Below are 15,244 nucleotides of genomic sequence, written 5' to 3' on the forward strand. Positions count from 1 at the left end.
GAATAACCTAATTTTTGACATGGTTATAATCAAAGTAAAAAAGATTCAAATAACACAGAAGTATCTTTCGTATTCAAGATGTTCACAGTAATATCCCATTACATTTTGGTGGAGCAAAGGGACTGTAAAAGCACCGTCAGTAATTGGGTTACCAGAATAACTTTGGAAATGTGAGCCCACTGCTGTGTTTTACCGGCTGGAACATGCCTGGAGGATCTCTGACTTCCAGATGGACAGAGATGGGCAGATGCCTCATCTAAAAGTTGTGAACCTTCTATTAAATGTCTTTTTGCCCCTGTTAAATAACTGGGCAGCAGCCTTGGTCTCCGGCTCTTCCCACGGACAAGACACCGTAGCTACAAGGTTAAGCTGTGATGGGACAGCAGCAGGTCTCTGTGTACAGAGTCCAGTCAGCCTAAACAGGAAACCAGTCACAGCTGAAGCCTGGTTTAACCTCTGGAAAGGGCTCAGTTCAGTTGCTGTGCCCACATGAGCTTTCCTTTCCATTCTTGCCTCTTCCTCTACACCCTCCCTTGGCTTTTCCCCAGATGGGTCCAACCTGTGCTGCTGCTGGCGCTTGCACCTCTGACAAGCAAAGCAGCTGCGGATTAGCTGGGGCTGGACAAAGTCATTCCTTGGCTGTGAAGCAGCTCTGCTGAGCCATGTAACTGAGGAGCATTAACTGTTTCTCCTCTAGTAAAGGCTGAGATAATCCGAGCGTTTGACTCATTCATTTCTATAGCATTGCTGAATAAGATTTGGGCTGGGATCACTAACTGCAGAGCTGAGGATCTGAGATGCTTTGTGATCCTGGTAACAGTTTAATCTATGTTTGTGCTATGGATAAACCCGATTGATTGCCCAAAGATTTTACTTAGTAAAGATCACTCTAGAAAGAAGACAATGCAGGTTTGTTGGTATGTAATGAAATAATAGGCAGATTTTGCATCATCTGGTTTCTGTATTCTAGTAATAAATAATGTAGCATTACTTTCCTTCTTGCCCAAGTAGACTTTAAAGGGTTTTAGTTCAAGCAAAGGCAATAGCAGGACCAAACTAGCCCTTTATTCAAAATGGAGTTTGCATCCTGACAGTAAAATATACACATGTATGCAAATCTCATCACAGCATGGAGCATCATGGCTCACCCTTTACCTGCAAGGGTTGTGAATGGTATTTAATCACCTTTATGATGGGATTAGCAATGATCAGAGGTTTATTCTACAACTGATGAAAGTTAAGTCACTTTTACAAAACCATTTATGAGCAAAAGCCTCCAGTTTGGGACTTGGAGTTGATGCTGGGGCAGCAATGGTGTATGGGCATCTGAAAACAGTGTTTCAAGTGTTGTGTAATTAAAACTTAAGTGAATTAAATGGCAGCCTGATTGTTACTGATTTTGCCAGCCTTTCTATTCTGTGCTATATACACATGTCAAAGCTGGTAGTCTTGTCCTTTATTGCCTAAGGCAGACTATTGGGGTCATACAAGATTACAACCAATCTTTGAGTTTGGCTACAGCCATTTGTGATCACCCGTTCGATTCCTCCAAGTTTCTTTGTCCCTAGAAGCAAGATCTCACCTGCACAGGCACCTTCAGTCCCTCTGTGGGGAGGCTGCAAGCTCCTTGTGTCAGTATGAGAACAGGGAAGGCCTGTTACTGAATATGGTTAACGTTTTGATTCTTTCGAGGCTTTGAGTGGTGTGAAGGATCAGCTGTGTTTGAGCTGTGAATTTGAATGGAATTCCTTGTCCCTTTGAACCAAGCTTCATTTTGCAGGGAAGGTGATTTAAAATGTTTTCGTACCCAGCTGTATAAAACCACTCTTACAAAGGCACAACATTGAAAGTGAGAAAACCCAACCCCAGGTGCAGGAGCTCTGAGCATCATCTGCGCAGGCAAACCTTTCCCCAGAACTCTGTTAAAAGCCCCTAAAGTCAGGGATCTCATGACAAGGAAAGGAGCAGGGCTGCCAAGGGCAAGATGAGCTTGGGCCCAGGGGCATTGCTGGGCATAGGAGCCGGGTTGCAGATGTTATACACGTGCTTTTGAGGCTGGGGGGGCTTTCCTAAACAAATCTTTATCCGAAACAAATACACGTTCCCTGCCATGTGCAGGGCAAACCTGCTGGTACCATTGTGGTGTGAAGCTTTGACCTGTTGATCAGAGCTGCTGTGCGCTATGAAACCATTCTGAGAGGCATGTGCTCAGTGCCATAGAGCTGTGGTTTGAAAGGTGTGTAGGGCAGGAGGGTAGGCACCTGCCTCTGCAGTGCTGGGAGCATGGCTCTGCCTCATCCAGAAAAGCTGACTCTGTCAAAGAGAAGTTTGCCCTGCAGAAAGAGCACAAGTCAAATCCATGGGAAAAGATGGAATTTTGTGACCATTTGGGTCCCCAGAAGCTGCCCAACTCTACACTGCCCATGCTGAGGTGGACAGGGCACAGCCTGAAGCCAGGCTCAGCTGGAAGCCCACAGCTTTCCTAACAGCTGCTCTGTGGGGCAAGAGGCTGTTCCTGGCCATAATCTCCTTAGAGGCCTGAATTCATCATCAGTTTCTCACTGATGGTCCAATAAGCACTACTGCTCTGGATCGCACGCTCCACTCTGTTATCTGCTATAATTGGTAGGACTGTAAATCTGCTCCTGCTTGTCTGCTTGAATTATCTTCCCTCCCTTTCTTCCTCTTTTATCTTCCTCCTTCCTCAATTCCCCACATTTTTATGACACTCAGTCCAAAGTCCGCAGTGTTTTGCTTTTGTTCCTCTTCCTTCCCGTCCAGAATGCCCTACCCCAGCAGCAGCATTACCATGTCTTGGTCAGGCACCAGACTGATATTCCATGGTGCTTGATTCACTGTGTATCACTGGGGAGCCAGCGTGGCCAGGCCTCAAACCTCAAGGGCAGAGGACAAGGTGCTGCTCTTTGCTACTCACTTATCACTGCTTTACTGATTAAACAGCAGCCAGTCTGAGGCCTGAATGCTGTTTCTCTGGCATGATAATCAAGAGAATATGAGCACATATGAAGTGCAGCCCCATAGCCCTCCAGTGAAGAGGCACTTTACTGCCTCTGCTCCTCCTGCTCCCAGGCTGACAAAGCTGATGGATTTTGCTTTAGCAGCAATTTTTTCCCCTTTCCCCTGACTTCTATAATGGAAAGTTTCTTGCAGCATAGAGGCTGGAGACACAAATTAATGCCCTTTAACCACCTGCCCACAATACACAAAAACAAAAGGTTTCTCACGTCATCCTTTCAATGTTTACTAAAACAGAGACTTTGCTCTGGCAGGGCTCTCCTGCACCAGCCAAAACTCACACCGAAGGTTAACAGCTCCCCAGGTTAATGATTATCTTCCCTTGTCTGCTCAGTATTGCAGAGTTGAAACATGTAAATACGAGTCCCCCGTGTGATTGCTGTGGTCAGCCAGTGACCAGCACTGCACAGAACAGAAACAAGTCCATTATCAGAGAGCGATGTTACTCCCTTGCCTGGCCCCCCTGCTCAGTGCAGGATAACACCGTCCTGCTCAGGCTGGTGATTACAGAGCCTGCTATGAAAACCCCTCTCAAAATAGCCATTCCTAATCTCCCCCAAGGCCGTTAATCAGGTTTCTAATCCAGCAAAGCTGTCCCTACTGTAACATGCTGCGATTCCCAGGCCTTTATTAGAAACCCCTCTTAGTTATAACATTTACTAGGTCAGGGGACTGATGGTGATGCTTTCCTAGACAGAAATAGCTGCAGATGCTTTGTGAGACAGACCTGAGATAGTGCTTGATGCCATGACTTGGCTGCCTGTTCCCCATGAGCGCTGGACATCACCAGTGGCTCACCTTCATGGAAACAGCACAACACCAGCTCCTAATCTGATATTTTCTGTGGACTGAAACGCTGCCTCTGCCCTTCTGGAGACAAATGCAGTTGCTGGTCCTGTCTGATTGCATTCAAATTGGATAGAAATGTCCTGCACACGTGTGACAGCCAAAGCTTTCTGAGCAGTTTCACACGAGAGCAGGTTTTGTCCCTGTACCTTGGCTTAATTCCAACCAGGGTAATTGCATCTCCCTCTTGCCCACCTTTCCCTGAGTGGTTCTGTCTTGAAGGACACAGTGTGTTGCAGAGGTGGGGTGACATGACTGATGTGTGTAGCTTACACACAAGTATGTGATATTTGCAGCATTAATGGGGATCCCGCTGGCAAAAAGCACCATATAAATGTAAACTCATCGCTCCCAAAGCGAGCCAGCATCCTGGTGCACAGCTGTACACAAGCAGGTGGTATTAGTGAGGCAATGGGCTGTTAAATCTCCTTCTGCTACAGGAGCTTTATGAGGGCCCCTGACTCCCAGGGTGACAGTTAGACCTAGAGGCTCTGGTTGAAGAGATGCAGGCTCCTGAAGGGGCTCAGCTGGATGCTGCAGTGATGCTGGGGGCACTCTGACAGGGCACTGTCCTGGTGCTCAGCTCTATCTTAGCTGCTTGTGGGGGGGCTGCTGCAGATGAGCCGCATCTGGAGATTTGCTTTGGTGGTTTCTGGTCTGTGGGCCTGTGCCAGGCAGGCCAGTGTGCCTGCCCAGCTGGGAAAGGCTGCAGTGGGATGGGAAGGCTGTGGGAATCTCAGTGTGGCGGGCAGTGCTTTCTGTGCCCTGGGCTTTGTCATCCTGCTTGCACATCCTGCTCTGCAGTGCCATTTAAGCAGAACCAACCCCAGTACCAGGCTTACAGGACCCGATAGGTTTAAAGGCACCATGCACTGAGACTATGGCCGTGAGAGGCAGCATGCTGCACCAGGACAGCTTCCTAACACCAAACCCAGGAGGGGAAAAAGCTCAATATAACTTGGGAAATGAACTGAAGTGTTTGAGTGTCCCACGCCTGAGCATCCCATCCCTGCTAACGTTGTGGGGATGAGCACAGCCATGTGCCCCTCCAGGACAGCCCTGCTGCCTCCCAGCCGAGCGCAGCCGTGCGCTGTGCTGCAGCAGCCCTTCTGCAGCGCAGTCATGGGGCAGGCGATGAACACAGCGTGTTTTGTTTCTTTATTTAGCATGTTCCTCCTGAGAGGCTCCAAGGTCTTGAACTTGGGGTTTTACTGAGCTTGCTGTTTGCCTGCCCGGGGCTGTGTGCGCATGTGCGGGGCTGCTTCGGTGGCAGCAGTTTCCTCTCCGGTAAAGAGCTCCCAAGGGCCGAGGGTTCCAAGAGCAGCCTCATCCTGTCAGTACTGACTGCAGAGCCTCTGCCCCATCAGCACCACATCATAAGCAGAGCAACTGGCCTCTCCCAGGTCCTGCTTTCACATCACACTATTGATGTTTGTTCATATATTTTAGCCTCATTTGCTGTGCCTTTCCCCCCCCCATTATTAACATCAGTTAGTCAATGCTTGGGAAATCTCCCATGCTCCATGAAGCCCAGAGCCCCTGTTGCTTCCCCATGCTCTCCCCTTTGCATCTGGCTGGCTCCATGCCCCATCTCCCAACAGCAATCTGTTCCCTGTCCTGTCCCAAAGCCTGGACTGCATGTAGAATGGGTGGAAGGGTAAAATAATGTCCAAAGGTTAATGCTGGGCTCTGTGGGGCAGGTGTGGGGCTGGCATCATCCTCTTGCCCCATATCACGGTCTCATTGGCTGGAGCCCTGCACAGCTTGGCCAAAAGGAGAGCCCCCACCTCAGGCAGCTGCGCACCCCTGTCCTGAGGAGACCCCACAGTCCTCGATGCTGCCAGCACAGGGCAGTGACTCAGTTTGCAGCTCGGGGCTCTGGGTGTGGATGTCTCACTTCTCGCCTTGGCAGCAGCAGCTTTTCCTGACCGAGGGCTTTGCTCCCTGCCCAGCACAAAACAGGGGGGCCGCTGCTCATGCTCCTTGTTCACTGAGCAGTGTCTGAGCACATCGGGCCACAAACTTACAGCAGAACCTGGCTCATCCCTTGGCTTCCTAGAAATCCAGCGGGCAGCCTGGCAAGCAGAGCCCCAACCCACAGGCTTGTTAGATCAACACAGCAGTGACCATCGCATGAGGTTTGCATTACAAAGCGTTCGCAGCTGTGCCAGAGGGTGGAGGGTGGTTTTTAACCTTTTCTTTTTCCATTGAGCTGTGGAGGCAAAGCAGCCTCTGAAGCAGCACCGAGGGAGCAGCCTGTGGGCACGAGTGGGCAAACCGGGTGTCTGAGCTGGGTCCAGCCCCTGAAGCCCCAGATCGTGTGAGGATGCCCTGCGCAGCACTGCTGGTGTGAGGGGCTGCATGGGAACTCCTCTGGTTCCAGTGCATGTCAGCTCCGAAAACCAAGCTTATCTCCCCCGAGCCGTGCTGTGCGGCCCCTGCTTTAGTGTGTACAAGAGGTGAGAGCTGCTGCCCGGCTGTGTGAGCATCTCCAGCCTTCTCATGAAGGGTCAGTGAGATCTGCCCCTGGGCTGGCCCAGACGGGCTTCCCGGGCTCTGCTCCCATCGCTCAGCATTGCTCACCCCTGCCATGGCTCTGCACGGCCCTGGACGATGTCCCCTGGGTGTGAGCTCTGGGTGGTGCCTGGTTTGGCTTCGCTGTCGCTCCCTGCGGCCTTGTGGTGCTACAGGCTTGATTTTAATGGAAGATGAAAGCGTGGCAGGGGCTCGGAGGTGGCGGAGGCAGCCCCGTGCTGAATGGAGTTCGGGCTGGTGCTGATTCCTAGACAGAGCAAGCAGCCCTGACGCTGTGAGTGGGGTGCTTGCAAGCCCTCACCCTTGAAACAACACACAGAGACTGAAAGAGAAGGTCCAGCACCGTGTAACTTGTTTTGTTATGGATTAATTCCTGCAGTACCCCCCGGCGCTTTGCTGAACTGCCCCTTTAACCTCCTCTTCTGATCCTGCTCTGTTCTTTCAAGATGGGCACACTACAAACTGCTGCCTGTGTTTTTATGGGGAGGTCACAGAAAGCAGAGATGTTCACCCTGCCTCTGCACACCTCCAGGCAGGAGGCTGGGAGCAGGGGGGATCCACCTTTAAGACCTCATACCCAGGGCCGTGCCATGTGTCTGGGAGCGCCCTGCCGCAGGGCAGGAGCCAAGACCCTTCATTTCTGTGCTGAGGAGCAATGATGTCTTGTACCGACCGACTGAATCTTCCCTGAGCATCCACCATCTCCCTGCAGGGACTCAGCCCCTCTGACCCTGCCGGAGGGGCCCTTTGCTGGGCACAGCGGTGCTGAGCAGGGTGGTTTCCTCTCTGGAAAGGCTTCAGGTGCCTCCCGGGGCGCGGGAGGGCTCTGCTGACCCCGCAGCTGTAATCGCACTCCTGCCTGCAGGCACCTCCCGGAGCCGCTCTTGGCCCCGTTCCCCGCTCCGTCCCCAGGACGGGCTGTGACCACGTCTTGGCAGGACAGCCCTGACCTGAGCGCTCCGGCTCCCAGCGGACTGCCCCGGCCCTGCCAAGTGCTTGCAAAACCCCGGTTATTTATTCCCTGCAGCTCGGCTGGGCGGAGAACAAAACCACGCTGCTCTTTACATCTATTCTTAATTGTGGTTTTTCTTCTTATACCAGAAGGTGCCAATAATAACACAGCAGGAACTGCTCCCAGACCCAAACCCGTCAGTTTTAGACCCTTTTTTCTGTGGCAAGTGCCAGACGGGTTTCTTGCCAGCCCAATGTCTGCTGACAACGTCCAGCAGCAACACAGACAGGGAGGAGGGGTGGAGTGAATGAGGTGTGCTCCCTCAGCCCTGGATGGTGATGGTGACAGCGGGTGGCACTCAGCCCTTTGCTGCCATTTGCAGCCACTGGGAGGTTATGGCTGACACCCCAACCCCACCCCCAGTATCTGGTAATGGAACTGGAGCCAGATGAAATGCAAAGCCAATACAGACAAACAGGGCCTACAGGCCAATGCTTCAGGAAGGGGATTTTCCAGGGATACATTAATTCTGGAAATAGGACAATGGTTCTCAGCCTTTCTGGTCCCATGGGATGAGGGTGTTGGGTGGAGGGGCACCAACTGTGCCCCTGCAAGACCGGACCTGGGAAAAGGAGGAGGAGTTGGGGAAGTCTGACTCAGCCCTGACAAGGTGGGGTTGGTTTGTGGTAACTGGCTTCAGCCTTGGCACTGGGTGCAGGGCTGGTGCTGGAGCTGAGCAATGTGGGGTGGTGGCCAACATAGACTCAATCATAGAACAGGGTTGGATGGCCCAGTGTCCCCACAGACCCGGTGTGGATAAGCACTACTTGCCTGATGGAAGAAAAATACATCAGTGCCTTAAAATATGACCCTCCAAGGTATTCTCTATGTAAATACATGCTCTTAACTAATCAAAGCTGTTAAAGTTAACTTATTCCTTGCATCTCTGCCTGCCTCCTTGAAGAGCTCTGCAAGGTGAAAAGCACAGTGAAAAATCAGCTTATTCAGCTGAGGACTGGGGAAGGATGGGGAGCAAGAGACAGCCCAGGACTGGTGGGGATGGAGGAAGCAGGATTATTGCCCAGGGTGAGGCTGGCATTGCCCAAACTGGGGCAGTGAGGGGCCAGCACCCAGCTGCACTCCCATTAGCCAGGATGCCTGCAGGTCCCAGACATGAAGCTCTTTTCCCTGGGCAAAGAAAAGCTGCCACCCTTTGACCATTGAAGCCTGGGAGCCCCATTCACTGCCAGTGCCTTTCCCTGCCAGCCCTGGCTCCTCCTGACCTTCCCAGTGTGGCCACAGGGCTTGATCCCTATTTCTGTGTGCTGCCCGGGATGCCCAGTGGTGAGGGGTTTTATCCTGGCATCCCAGTGCTGGGACAGCGGAGCCTTCATCCCCCTGTGAGCCCCGGCCTCCCCCTCCTCCCGCGGCCCACAAACCCAGCTGCAAACCAGGACTGTGCAACAGCTACAAAGTGGGAAACTGGGCAGGAGCCAGGGACTTTGATCCCAGCCATAGGAGCCTCCTCCACGAGCTGCCTTCTCTTGCAAAATCACCTTCTGAGGGGCTGAGCTGCCCCTGCAGCCTTTGCAGCCCCAGGAAAGGGAGTTTGGTTGCTGAAACATGGGGTCACCTGAAGCTTTGTCCGATAGAGATGCCAGCACCAGTGCAGGGCAGACGTGTTGCACCTAATACATACGTGTTTGCACCTTGGATGGCTCCCACATTGCTGTGCTCCCTCCTGGTACATCTGCACATATCAGCCAGGGCAAGGCCAGCCAAAAACCTTCCCCACTGTGAAACACCAAGCAGAGGGCATGTGCCCAGCACAGCACCAAGCCCCTTCTCTCAGGGTGCCTGGTGGCACAGGACAGGCACTGGCTGGAGCTACCCCACCAACTGTGGAGTTACCAGAAGTGGATGTTCATGTTTGCCATAAAATCATCACAAAAGGTTTTGTTGGGTTCTTCTTTTTGCCTTCCAGAGGATGCTCAGCAGCCCCAGCCCGCTCCAGCTCGGGGAGGACAATGCTGAGCCTTTGGGTGCAACCCTTGTGCTGTGTTGGGCATGCAGTATCAGGTGCAATACGTGGCTGGGTATTAAAGGTCTACAGGTCCTCTTTGCTAAAGGGCTCAGGGAGCTGCTGATGAGCAATTTCATTTCCCCACTTTTGTCTTTATTTTAACTCCAGCACTTTCCAGCATGCTGATGGAGGGCCCCTTTTGTGTTATTTAAAGGCAAACATAGAAAATAGGATTTTTTTTGTGAAAATCAAAGGCACAAAACATAGAGGTCTAAACAGCAGCAGAACAACATCTGGGGCTTCTTGTACCAAGCTTCCCAGTGAGGCAAACACAAGCCCTATCCCAAAGTCCAAACCACTGCCAGGTCCTCAAGAGAAGGTGATGGTTCTCCCTGAGCTGCTGCTGCAAACATCCTGGGATGCCAGGCGGACGCAGCAGTGCAGGACCAAGGCTCTGCCCTGCCACGGGCTGCTTTTATTCCATTATCCTCTGCTTAAACCCAGATTTTTCCTGTTCTTGCCTGTCACATTATTAGTGTTTCTGCTCCTTTATTTATAACTGCAACCTCGTCTCTCACACCCACAGACACACGTGTCAGCTAGATGCCTCTGCACCGGGGGCTGAGCATCCTGGGGATGTGTTTCAATCTGCCACTGCACCCCCAGTTGTCCCCCATGGCCAAGAAGTTTAGGGCATTAGTGCCATCAAGCCTTTAACATCACCCCAGTGTCACCCTGCCGTGGCTCCATGAGCACAGCAGTAACTCAGAGAGTTTTTCCTCTCTGACAAGTAACCCATCACTTCCAGTGCTTCCCTCCTGTCTCCCTGCAGTTGGGCTCCAGCATTTGCACTCTCCATCATGCCTGGACCTGATGGTTTTGCTGCCCAGAGCTGCTCCTCTCCAAGGGAAGTGCTTCATCCACAGCACCCACTTGGGTTCCATCGTGTTTTGGGAGCATTTGGCTGCTGCAGCTCCTGGTGCTGGCTGAGACTGAGCAAAGCTCAGTGCATTGGTGCTGAGCAGTGGAGATCTTCAAAGGGCTGGGGCTGCCACCACTGGTCCCTGTGGTGCAGCAATGGCTTGGAAGTGTGGGAGGACTCCCATTCTTCCTGTACTCCCTGCAAGGTTCCTGTGGATTGGGATGAAATCTGGGTTTGGCTCCATGTTGTTCCCTGTGCAGTGCCTGGGAGAGAGATGGGTCTGGTTCTGGTCCCAGCAGAAGGGATGGAGGCAGTATCACCAAGGCACCTTAATGCTGCCAAGCCAGGGCCACGGCACTCACAAGCTCTGCAGGAGCACGGACCTCAACCCTTTCTCCAGAGAAGGGAATTCTAAACCAAACAAATCCAGTCCCAACCCCAAACATGTTTTTAAGCAGAAATACTGTAAGTGGTGGAGACAAAGCACCAAAAATAGCATCCAAAGTTTCCCCCGTGTGCTCTCCCTGCAGGCAGCCTGCACTATATTTGTCTTCACTTGCCATTTCTGCTGCAATCAATTTACAATTGCCGCTGGCGAGGAACCCATCCATTAAAAGCTCGACTGAGATCTGTGCCGAAGATGTCTGTAATAAAAAATCTGGCCGTTCATTATAGAAATAAACAGTGTCCTGCTCACCAGCTCTTCCCAGCCTTAGCAAACCCCACTCTAATTGTCACCGGCTGCATTGTCCGGGCTCGGGAGCACCCATGGAAGCCTAAAGCGGGTTTTCTTCCACGTGGGGAGGGATTTGCTCTGCAGCTGCTCTTGGAAGCTCTTGGCGCTTGCTGCGTGTCAGTGCCTTATCTCCACAATTTGCTGCAGGCTGCCCTGGCAAGGCAGATTCCTCCCAGGTCAATTGCTTTTATCATAAAAACAAATGTTTTCTGTCATCCCTTTTATCCCAGGATGAAAGCACAGATAGAAATCATGCTGCTCCCTGCGCTGCCTTGGTGGGCCACACTGCCAGGCACTCACCCTCACCCCAAAGCAAGGGGGTAAGAGGGATGGGAAAGCCAAATGGGAGCCTGGAGCAGCCCCTACCTTTGCTCTCTGGAGGCTTGTGGCTCTCTGCACCGGCTTCCTGACCCAAAGCATCCCAGCCTCCCAGCTGGCTTCGCAAGACAAGGGGGTGCCCACCTGAAGCCCCTGTGCTCAAGGGAGGGACACTGGGGGAGGCAGGAGCATGATGGGGCCATTAGGAGGAGGCTGGAGGCACGCAGCTTGTGTGGCCAAGCAAAACAGCGGCTGCGGGGGGATACAATTGCTGTCTATAAATAGCAGTGGGAAGCAAGCATTAGGGAGGGAAAAATGCTATTCAAGCTAAAGGACAATGCTGGCACAAAAGCAAATAGATATAATTGGCCATTAATAAATGAAGGCCAAAGATTAGAGAAAGTATCTAATATCAGCAAAGTGAGAGCTCAGGAGGCTTTCCAATATGGGAGGGGAGGGTAGAGGAGACCTCGACCAGCATTTAGAACAGGCTGTGGCTGTTTTTTAAAAGCCATTAGGTTATGAGCTGTCAAATGCAGCCTGCTGTGCCTGCAGAGCAGCCTTTCTTTCTGTGTAAAAGGGAAAAATTGGCCTCTCCCTGACGTCAGGAACCGCAGAGGGGCCTGGGAAGCTGCCCTGTGCACAGCCCCATGGGTACAAGTCCATCCCCACTGCTTCCTCCTCCCTTGGGCAGACAGATCCATCCCAGCCCTCCCTGGAGCCCTCTGTGCCCGCTCTGCCTTTCACAACCCCACCAGGGACCCAACCTGCCTGAAGAGATGCTTTAATCCCCAAAGCTTCCCACAGGCATGGCCCAGCCAGGGAACGTGGGGCTTGGGACAGCTTTTTCTCACCACAGTTAAGGCATCACACTGGCAGCAGCAGCTCCCACCTGCCTGTCCTGCAGCAGCCAGTGAAGGGCTGCTGCAGTGGCCACATCCTGCACAGCCGGCACAGCCCCCCATGGTCAGCAAGGCAGGGTGCCCCTGCACTCTGGAAGATACCAAAGCAATCAGCCCAGAGAGCCTTGTATAGAGGAAAACCCTGCAGAGATGCAGCCCCTTGGGCCAGCAACATGGGAAAAGCCCCAGTGGAGGGAGCAGAGGGGCCTGGGAGAGGTGGTTGGGTTTCTTTCCCTGTTTTGAAAGCAAATCTGGCCAAAGAAGTTCATGAGGGACAAGGGACAGTGAGCACCAAGCTGCCCTGCCACAGCCCCTCTGACCTTTAAACAGCGCCCGGCAGGAGCAAAGCTCTGGCATTACAGCAGCCCCAAGACTAAAAATTCTGTTGCTTCCACCCCAAGCAACAGATGGATGGGCACCCACCCTGCCTGTATGCACCTTTCTGCATGTGCCATGGGATGTGAGGCAGGCAGCGCAGCCCTGTGCTGAACACGTGGACTGGTGCCTGCAGGACACTCACCTTGTTCCCATGTCAGCCCTTCACCCTGGCCCTGTGCTGATCCCTTGGGAAAGATCAGGGTGGAGACCCAGTGGGAACTCAAACACCCCTGGCCTTGGTGGTAGAGCCATGGTTGGGCTGTTTGGGGATTGCTGGGAGCTCCCTGGCAGTGCTGTGCCTGTAGAAAGCCTGGCTCTGCGCACCCATGGTAACCCTGCGCAGGCAGGGAGCAGGCAGGGAGCAGGCAGAGGGGCTCTGTTACCTGCTGCAGTCACTGCAGGCTGCTGCGATGGCTTCACTTTGCTACCAGGGAACTGCAAGGATTAATTTTCCCTCTTTGTAGAGAGCCCGGTGCCAGTCTGCAAGACACTTTTTAGCCAGAAAAACATTACTGGCTTTAGTGCAAATTGCACTGTTTGTGCTGGTGGGAGTAGATAAAACTGTCATCTCTGGCCTTGAAACCCTTTGATGTCACTGCAGCAGCACCCTGACTGTCCCTTGCAGGGCTGGCAGCACTAGGCTGGCAGATGCTGTTGACCCCATGCAGGCAGAGGGACCCATCCTATCCCATGCAGAGCAGCTCCCGCACGTGGCCGGGCTGGGAGCAAGACCAGAGGGTTGCTCCTGCCTTGGGGTTGAACCGGCTCTGGTGGCTGGGGCTGTGTGCGGGCAGCAGTGAGTCCTGTGTGTGTGCACGGGTACGGCGGTGGCAGAGACCGCTCCTCCCCGGCTGCTATTTCCAGCGGATGAAGTCACCAGGCTGCAGCGCCTGAGCTCAGCTCGGGGTGAGTCAGTGCTGGCCTGGCCGCGCAGCCCCCACCGCACAGCAGCCCCGTGCCCTGCCCTGCATGAGGGACGAGCTCCGAGGGCTGAGGCAGTGCCAGGCCTCCAGGCTCACTCCGGCTTCCCTGCAGGGTGGCCCGGGCTCAGCTCTTCCTCATGGTCCTACTGCCACCAGCCACAAGCAGAACTGAGCTGCTTTGCAGAGCCACATCAGTGTTCATCCCAAACAGCCACAGGTCCCTTCAGTGGAGATGTCCCTCATGGTGCCATGAGGTGCCCCAGCCTGTGGTCACACCGTGCTGCTTGTTTAAAAATCCTAATCCACACTGTTCACACACACTTGGCTGTAAACAGCCGTGCTGTGGCACCACAGCTCACCAGCTACTGCTGCCTCCCTACAGAGGTATCCAGCATGGGACACACGCACTGTGCTTGGCCACATCTGGCACCTCCCAAACCTGCCTGGGCTGCCCATGGGATGTACAGGAGGTGGGAAAGGGACCAGAGTTGCCATGGTGGCTTCCACAGCAGCAAGGCTGACACCACAGGGAGCCTCTCTCCTCTCCCATCCCCACCAGGGATTTTGGTTTCTTAGGGGTGTTGTTTGCTGCAGAGTTTAAGGCCCAAGAAACAAACCTGTTGCTGCTGCATGTCTGTGCCAGGTCAGTGAGCTAAAGGCTTGTGTGGGATGGACAGGTGGACTCTGGATAGTAGGGCAGGAGGGTGTGATGCCACCTCATTGTCCTTCCTGCACCACAGCCTGGCCACAGCCTTGCACTGCAGTGGGGGTCCTGGTCCTCCTGTGTGTCAGGGATGGGGACACCCAGGTCAGGGTTGGATGTCACTGCTGCAGAGGTGACTATCTCGGAGTGGAGGGGCTGTGCTCCAGCGCTCTGAGCTCAGGCTGGGCTGCAGCCCCTTCCCCACAGCCCCAGCACAGGGTGGTGAAACCCTCACTATGTCTGTGATAACAAACACTCCAAAGAAAGAGAGGAAGCAAGAATTCCCCGGCCGTGCTGCGCGGTGTTAACGTGCTGCTGGCCGGGGCCGCAGCCACCCGCCTCCTTCCTGTGCAGTCTGATTTAGTTTGTTTGCCTTCCCCAAAGCAAACAGTGTTGAAACTTTGGGGGTGTTCAGCAAATCCCCTCCACTGCTTATAAAAGCTGCTTCCTGGCACAAGGCTTCCGGCATCCTGTTCCTTCCAAACACTGCTGGCAAGGGGTGGCGGGGGGATCCCAGCACTATTTGGTACCTATAACCCAGCATCTGAGCACTGTGTTTATCTGCCAGCCGCTCCCACCAGTGGCCATGGCCATAGCTGTGGCTCCACCACAGGCCAGGGGATTAGCATGGTTTTTAATCCACAGTAAGAAGTAAACTTAGCACAGATGAGAATTGAGCTGAGCCATAATGACTGAATTCTGCATGCATTTCTCCACTCCTCCCCACTGAACCCTGTGCCCTGACAGCAAAGGGTGGGCTCTGGGGAACACTCACTGCCTGGTCCCTGTCTTGAAGGGAGCAAGGAGAAGCAGGATTTTCTTGGAGACTTTGAGACATAGTTTGAGTCCTCACAATTCACAGCCCGACACAAGATGGGTACCACTATCATCTACCATGTGATGCTGAAGCAAAGCATCTTGTACGAGCCTTGTATGAGCTCTTGCCTCTAAGACTGTAGCAATTCAAACC

This window comes from Melopsittacus undulatus, chromosome 12 (assembly GCF_012275295.1).
Source record: "Melopsittacus undulatus isolate bMelUnd1 chromosome 12, bMelUnd1.mat.Z, whole genome shotgun sequence".
NCBI lineage: Eukaryota > Metazoa > Chordata > Aves > Psittaciformes > Psittaculidae > Melopsittacus > Melopsittacus undulatus.